Source organism: Oryx dammah, unplaced genomic scaffold, assembly GCF_014754425.2.
Source record: "Oryx dammah isolate SB20612 unplaced genomic scaffold, SCBI_Odam_1.1 HiC_scaffold_2, whole genome shotgun sequence".
Lineage (NCBI taxonomy): Eukaryota > Metazoa > Chordata > Mammalia > Artiodactyla > Bovidae > Oryx > Oryx dammah.
In genome coordinates this window covers 177495421-177503470 of record NW_024070186.1, presented here as the reverse complement: position 1 = coordinate 177503470, position 8050 = coordinate 177495421, and positions in this window count along the sequence as shown.

Sequence of the window (8050 nt, the reverse complement as noted above, 5' to 3'; positions counted from 1 at the left end):
TAGCCTTAGTGGTGTTTAATCTGTTAACATATATATTGAGCCTTTATTTTCTGTGACCACATTTTTTATTGGCAGACATTCTATTTGATTCTCTTTCAAATTTGCTTGTTATTATTTTCATAGTATTCTGTTCCTTCAGGTTGATTTCCATTTTTTAATCTCTTTAAAAATTTAAATGGACTTATTGTGTCTTTCAGATTACTGTTCTGCTTGACATTCCTGGGGTTGCTAATCTTATTGTTTGTATTGTCTGCTGACTCTTCCTCATGGTTGAAAGTTTCTTCCTATTATTTGTAATTTTTTAATGACAGTGAAATCCTGGTGTGGATTGTTTATATCATAGAAATCCCATAAAACCTAAGGTTACGGTAATGTTATTATGGAGTAATTTTGCAATAGTATCTGCAGGGAACCTTGGGGGTTTTACCAGTAGAGAACAAGCTTTTAAGGTGAATTTCTCGTTAGAAATCCAGGAATCAGTAGTGTAAATTTGATTTTTAACATTACATGAGGTGCAGACTCGGCATTTTACTTTCTCATGGATGAAGTGATTTTGTAATTTTCCAACCCAGAGCCCTGCTAAGTGACAAATTCCCCAACTTGTTTCCCAGGACTGATGGGTATAATTTGTCTAAACCCCCTTTCATTGAGGCAGTAACTCTACCAGGGTTCTTGCTTTATTTACCTAGACCTCAACTTTCAGTAACTCCCACCATCCTGGTAGGGACAGCGAGTAGAACAACCCAAGTAGATAAGTAAGAATTTGCCTTTCAATGACCAGCCAGCCATGCTGTCTTGGGTACAAGAAAGTTCTCTCCATTCGCCAGATGCAAGCCATTGTCTTTACATTGGCCTTCCCCAAGGCCAATTCTTTTTCTATTCATCATAGGTACACATTTCAAACTTTAAGCTCAGATGTGTAAGAAATATTCCTTATTTTCAGTTTGACTTTATCTGCCTGCCTGCTCTCTATCCTCTGATCTATAGAAAAAATTTGACTTCACTCCTTGCTGGGGTCAGTCACACCTTGTCTTTTACATCCAGAGTGGCTGCATTTGCTGCTCAGTCATGGGTCTACACAAAGGTGGCCCCTGGTACAGCCACTGTCCCTGTCCACATGGCTCCTTTTCATCCACTCCCTTTCCGTGCTTCTTTGTACTGTTTGGAACTAGTCCCGTGGTCCCATCTTCCTAGCAGCATCACACAGTCTTTCCTCCCTGGGATTTTGTGATTTCTCCTAGTGGTGCTACTGGGAAATAAGGTTCATCTCTGCTGCTCCAGGATCAAAAATCTGTTATTTCTCCCTCTCTCCTTTCCCTACCTTGCTGTTCATATTCTCCTTCCTTCTCCAGGGTACCAAACCCTATATTGAATGAAACAAATGACATATTTCCATTTCTTCAAGTCATTGTCTCTGGTCTGAAATCTCTTTTCACTAATGAAAGGTTTAGGCTTTAAGAGAAAAGCCCAAAAGGAAACTCTCTTCTGGTTCCACTCCTCTTCAAATGTCCCATGAGGAAAGTGCACCGATTGCTCCCTGATTGAATAGAGTGAAAGGAACTGGAGAAAGAGAAGGGAAATCTGTGGGGAAAGAAATAAGCATTAATACACCTCAGGGTGTTTTCCTTGAGTTGTGGTTAATATTCTTCGGTTTTGGAGTCTGACATATTTAATTTTGAATCCTGACCATGCCACTGCTAGTAATGTGATTTGGGGCTAGTTATGTAATGTGTTTCCTCATTTTCATTGGGGGATAATAAGATTACTTACCCTGTAGGTTTGCTATGAGCAGTAAATGAGACAGGGCATGTAACGCATTTATTTCACTACCTAGCATATGGTAATTTAATTAACAACTGGTAGTTATTTTTATGAACACATAGTAGTTGTTGGGATTCACTTTTTGCTTAGAGCTAGATAATCGTGGATGAATTATTTAAGCTCTTGATCTGTCAGTTCCCTCATGTGTCATAAATTGTAGGGGCCTCCTTTTTAATGAGGGTACTCAGAAGACTACAGCTTATGCTCTCAGTTCCCCACCACGCCCCCTCGACAGTGCCCAGCTCCTGATCTTGACTCTACAGCGTAATACTTACATTCCTCTTGAAGTCAATGGGATCTCCCCTGCCTGGAGATGCTTCAGAGACTATGATGCTCCTGCCTAGGGCCACCTGCAGCCAATAGCTGACTGATGTGAGTACAAAAGCCAGCCCCCTTTTTTCAAGGCAGTACTGACTCTGGTGCAGCTCTGGAGCTCTCAACAGGATTGCACTGAAGCCAGACTGAGATGCAGAAACCACCACATCTTTGTCTAGCTACTTACTCTGCTTTATCCTGCCTCCCTCACTTTCTTACAAGTTTCTCCTGAGACTAGTTTCATCACTTGCAGAGGAAGCCTCTTCACAGGTTCTTCTTCTAGAAACAGAGTCCAAATTCATAGCAAGGCTTCAAACACAAATATTTCTAATACTAAAGATGAAGAATGGTCTTAACTTTTATACTGTACTGTCTTTCAAAGTTGCTTTATAGATACATGCACAAATGCCTAATATGAGACAAGCACACAAGAAATAATGGATTCATTCACTCAAAAATTATGTATTTAGGGCTTTCTATGTCTCAGACAATGGTGTAAACCCTGGAAATTATGCAAAAAGCATGTTTATTTTTTAAAAATTGGATTTTGTAATGATATTAATAGTTATAATTACAGTTTATTATATACTAACTTTGTATATTATGTCTAACACAACATGCAAAGCTGATATGATTTTTGCCTTCTTTTGTCTTAAAGCAAATAAGATCCTAAAAGGTCAAATAACTTGTCCAGGTCAAGTATGTAGGAAGTAGTGGAGGCAGGATTCATATCGAGGCCTCTCTACAGTACACTCTTTTAATAAGACTTTATGGCTTGTTTTATCACCCAGAAATTCTGCACCTGACCCCCCCATCCCCACAACCTGAGTTAATGGCAAGACAAGATGCTTTTCATTTTAATATCCCTAGACCTAGGAACAGAGAAGGCAATGCACCCCCTCCAGTACTCTTGCCTGGAAAATCCCATGGACGGAGGAGCCTGGTAGGCTGCAGTCCATGGGGTCATGAAGAGTCGGACACGACTGAGCGACTTCACTTTCACTTTTCATTTTCATGTATTGGAGAAGGAAATGGCAACCCACTCCAGTGTTCTTGCCTGGAGAATCCCAGGGACGGGGGAGCCTGATGGGCTGCCGTCTATGGGGTCGCACAGAGTCGGACACGACTGAAGCGACTTAGCAGCAGCAGCAGCAGCAGCAGACCTAGGAAAACACTTGACATAATAGGAAAATGCTTGTTGAATGGATGAATGAATGAATAAATGACAATGAATGGCCAGGATTAGGGGGAGAGGACTTGATTTGTTTCCAGAATTGATGGTGCACACGCTCTTCCCTGCAGAACTCCAGTTTGCTTTTGATTTTCCATTCCAGGAAGGGCTGATAAGAGGAAACACAATCTAGCTTGGAGTAATCTATTTTCATTTAATTCAACAAACACTTTCTATGAGTCTCACATAGGGAAGCTCCTTGTCAGGCCCAGCCAACAGTCAGGCTTGGCTGAGTGATCAGCCTCAGCTATGGATGATAAAGCCCAAGAGTGGAGCCCAAGGCTCTGGATGTTGAGAACCATCCAAGAGAAGAGCAACTGGGAGCAACAGAGTAGCCAGATAAGGGCAACCACGACCACCCAAACTCCTGGGCACATTGTGGTATCTAGAAAGAGATGGTGTGTCCAGGTATTTCTTCAGAAGTCTGGGGTGATTTGGGACATTTAAGGGAGGTTTCAGGAATGGTTGGAATTTATCAGGAAGTGTCAAGTCTACAGAGCTGTGAGGCAAGTAGATGCTTTTTCTGAAGGTTAGACGAGGTAATCATCTGATATGAGCATCTATTAAATGATTTACCTGCCCCATTGTCTCTGAGAATCACCATATTGCAAAGCCACAGCTCATGTTTCAACTGCATGACACTTCTCCCAGACATTGATGACTGGATGGGGAGTAGATACTTAACCCAAGCTGCCGCAATTGGATTCTCTCTCCTGGACCCTGAGTCTGGGAGCTGGAAGATGTGTCAGGCCACCACATAACTGTAGAGGGACCGTGATAAAGTCCAGTGCTGGCCTGGTTACTGTGATTCCTTGAGTTGTTCATTCATCTTTCCTTTGGATTCCAAGAACTACTATATCCTTCCAATACATGTTCTTTCTCACTTAAACTAGCGAGACTAGATTTCTGTTACCTGCAATCAAAAGACCCTTAACTAAAACATTGCTGGATAAAGGTGGAGGAGAGCCTCAGTGCAGCTGCCATTTATCTGTATTTATCCTTCCTTTGGTGTATTTTCCCCTGATTTTTAAGAGGGAAATAAAGGAGGCTTCTGACACTTATAGTCTAGAGGGAGAGAGAGACGTACACAAATCATTTCAATAGTGTGCTAAGTGCTCTAATAGAGGGATGATGAGCATGTCATGGGAGCCTAGAGGAAGATTCCTCTAACTCTGCTTGGGGTGGGGGTAGGGGGGGCTTCCCACAGAACTGAGTCTCTCAGGATGGGTGGGAGTTCTGATATACTTATGTATTATCAGAAGCATCAGAAGTGTTAGCAGCTTTTATATTTCTTAAAAGAATAAGAGATGAAAGAGAAAATAGAGTAAGGTATAATTTGCTTCTGTCTTTTAAGAGGTGTTTTATTCAAGATAGTCTAGGTTTTGCTGTGGTAACATATTAACTCTGGAATCTCAGTAGCCTCACACTTTATATTTCCTTCTCACTGTACATACACAGCAAGGTCAGTGAGGGCTGTGATCCTTCTAGTCACTTGGGGGCCCAGAATGATGGAGGCTCTGGCGTCTTGTTTTGCACACTCTACAGCATGAAGCCTCCTTGGTCACCATAGCAGGGGAGCAAGAGGGGTGGGCTCATCATGGAAATTAAATGCATTGGCCCAGAAGTGATACGTGTCACTTCCATTCCAGTCCATGGTGCAGAATTAACCACATGACCCTGCCTGACTTCATGGGAGTAAGGCTGTGCCATCCTCTGGTGTGCCCAGGAGAAGAGAAGGACCAGATAAGGCTAAGATAAGACTTAGCAACTGAACAGCAATAACAAAAGGATAATTCAACCCTTCAGCTGTATCCATTCAGGCAACACCTATTTACTGGGCATGTACTCATCATGTTTAGCAACACTAATATCAGGATGAACAAGACAGAGTCCCAGCCAACAAGGTACACACATTTTATGGTGAGATACATTAGCAAATGATACAAAAGAGATATGAACTGAATGTGGCCATACCCTCTCCCACATCCTTCTCAAGAAAAGTCGATTCTGGCACATGATCCAGATTTAGGAGAATCAATAGCAGCACTTAGAGGTCCTATATAATAATAAGTAAAATTACAGTAGACAGAGATGGGATCAAACTGAGAAGGAATGTAACTGTTAAGACTCCAGATCCGAAGGGAGTCTTTGTTACCTCTCTATTGCTACAGAGAAAACAATAAAATGACTCACAGTTAATTGAGTTTCTCAAGATTTCCATGGCTCAGGAGTTTGGGTTTAGCTCTGTCTTCTGCTTGAGGGTCTCTCAAGGCTACAATCAAGGTGTCAGCCAGGCCTGTGATTTCATGTGAAGGCTCAGCTGGAGTAGAATTGACCTCCAAGCCCATGTGGTTATTGGCAGAATTTGGGTCCTTATGGCTGTCAGGCTCAGGGCCTGTTTCTTCCCGGCCGTTGGCCAGAAGTCACCCTCGAGTTCCCAGCTGCTTGTTGGCCATCAGCTGCTCTCAGATCCTTGCATATGGGCCTGCCCAGCTAGGCCCCTTGCTCCATCAAAGCCAGCAAAGGAAGGCCGTCTGTTAGCAAGACAGATGCTCCAGTCTTATGTAATGTAACCACAGGCCCGACATCCTGTCACCTTGGCTATGTTCTGTTGGTTAGAAGTAAGTTGCAGGTTAAGAGGAGAGAATTATACAGTAACAGGAGTATCAGGACATGGGGATAATTTGCGACCATCTTAGAGTCTGTCCATCACCAGGTGTGAGAAACATTAGTCACTGAAGATGAGTCACAGGGGCAGCCAAACCAGAACACCAGAGTGGGTTAGAGGGAAGGAATTCTCCCAACGCAGCCCAGTAGAGTAGACTTGGCCTCACTTGTCTACCAAATGCTCCCCAGATTTGCAAAACAGTCTGTCCATGGTGTTTCAGTCTGGGAAAGATTGAAGGCATGAGAAGAAGGGAATGACAGAAGATGAGATGGTTGGATGGCATCACTGACTTAATGGACATGAGTTTGAACAATCTCCAGGAGTTGGTGATGGACAGGGAAGCCTGGTGTGCTGCAGTCCAGGGGGTCACAAAGTGTTGGGACATGACTGAGCGACTGAACTGAATTGATGGTCTTTCTAAGCATGAGTGTGGTTCATCTGGGGAAGAAACTCACAAGGGCCAGGCAAGTAGCCTTTCCCTTCTCCAGGGGATCTTCCTGACCCAGGCATCAAACCTTGGTCTCCTGCATTGCAGGAGGATTCTTTACTGTCTAAGCCAAAAGGGAAGCCCTAGCATGATACACACACTGGAAGGTTACAGGGAACCTTTGAATTGTGGCAAATGAATTCACACAGCTCAAGGAGATTGTCAGCTCTGCTGGGATGCTGGCCTGCTGCTTTCAGTGTTTCTGATTTCATGAGGAAGCCCCCAAAACACATTTGTACATGGAATTTCCCCCAATTTAAAATTATATGTGGATTCCACAAAACACATCTACAAGTTAGAGCCAGCCCACAGGACCCCAATTTCAGATCTCAACCCAAAACCTCAGTGCCTCTTCTGGGGATACAGAGCAAGGCCACCTGCCCAATTTCAAGCTAATGTTTTCCACTCTGCTAGCTCCTGGCTCTTACTAACTCGTTCTTTTTTCTTTTGAGCTTCTGATTGTGTGAACTCCTCACATTCAAAGCAGACCAGCCTGCTGATTAGTTTTAAATTTCAGGAGCTTTAAAGTCTCCAAATTTGGAGGTAAGCAGTCTCTCATTAAGAAGTCATTTGATAAAAATTAATCCCTCCAGGAATATCTTGGACTCAGAAGAAAGCCCAGGCTCTCTCATTAGCTGCTTGTAAGTACTCTGTCCACCTCGGAGGCCCCAATCCTCCCTGGGTTTGACTCCAAGGCTCCAAACAGCTGCCATGGAGTCTGGGGACCAGATGCCAGTGATTCTAAAATCACAGGAAAGGATGCGACATGACTTCAAACTCAAAGGCTACGGCCAGATTCCTGCCCCCTGAGCCTGACTCCTCAGATTTAATCATTTCCACTTGAGCCTGAGAATGAAGGGACAGATTTTTATCTTACTGAGTAGATTTCAGAGCTTACCTCCCCTAATCCTTGCAGATCTGTCACTGACCCAGCAAAGAGAAAAGCTAAATGGATGTGTGGGGTTTCGACAGAGGGGCTTCGAGGAGGGTTTCTCCACGCAAGCTTGAGAGGAGATGCCGTCTGGTCTCATCCAGGCTCAGGATGGTGAGCTGAGCCCAGGCCCCAGATGGTTGTCTGCTGCTATGCTGGAGGCCTTGCCCTCTGGGTGGAGGCAGCATGTCCCTGGGAGGCCCGTGAACCCCGCCAGAACAGGCCTCGACTTTAATCTCTAACTAACCCACTTATAAAAGCTTTTACATAAGTCAGTGGTTGTTTTTGAAGCAAGGTGGCTATTTTCTTTTCTTTATTTAAGTGTCTTTATTTGTATACTTTGAAAAGATAATATACATACGTGGTTAAAAAAAAAAATGCAAACAGAACAAAAGGGACTCCCATGTAAATAAGCCCCCTCCACTCACTCCCCAAGCCCCCATTCTCCACCACCCCATCCAGGGTAATGGCTGTAATAAGTTTCTTCGGGAAGAAAGATGGCTGTTTTAAAATTTCTAATTTGGTCTCAAAAATAGCCAATGGCCAAATAGAGCCCACAATAATGTAATTAAAATGAGTGATGGAGTTATACACACA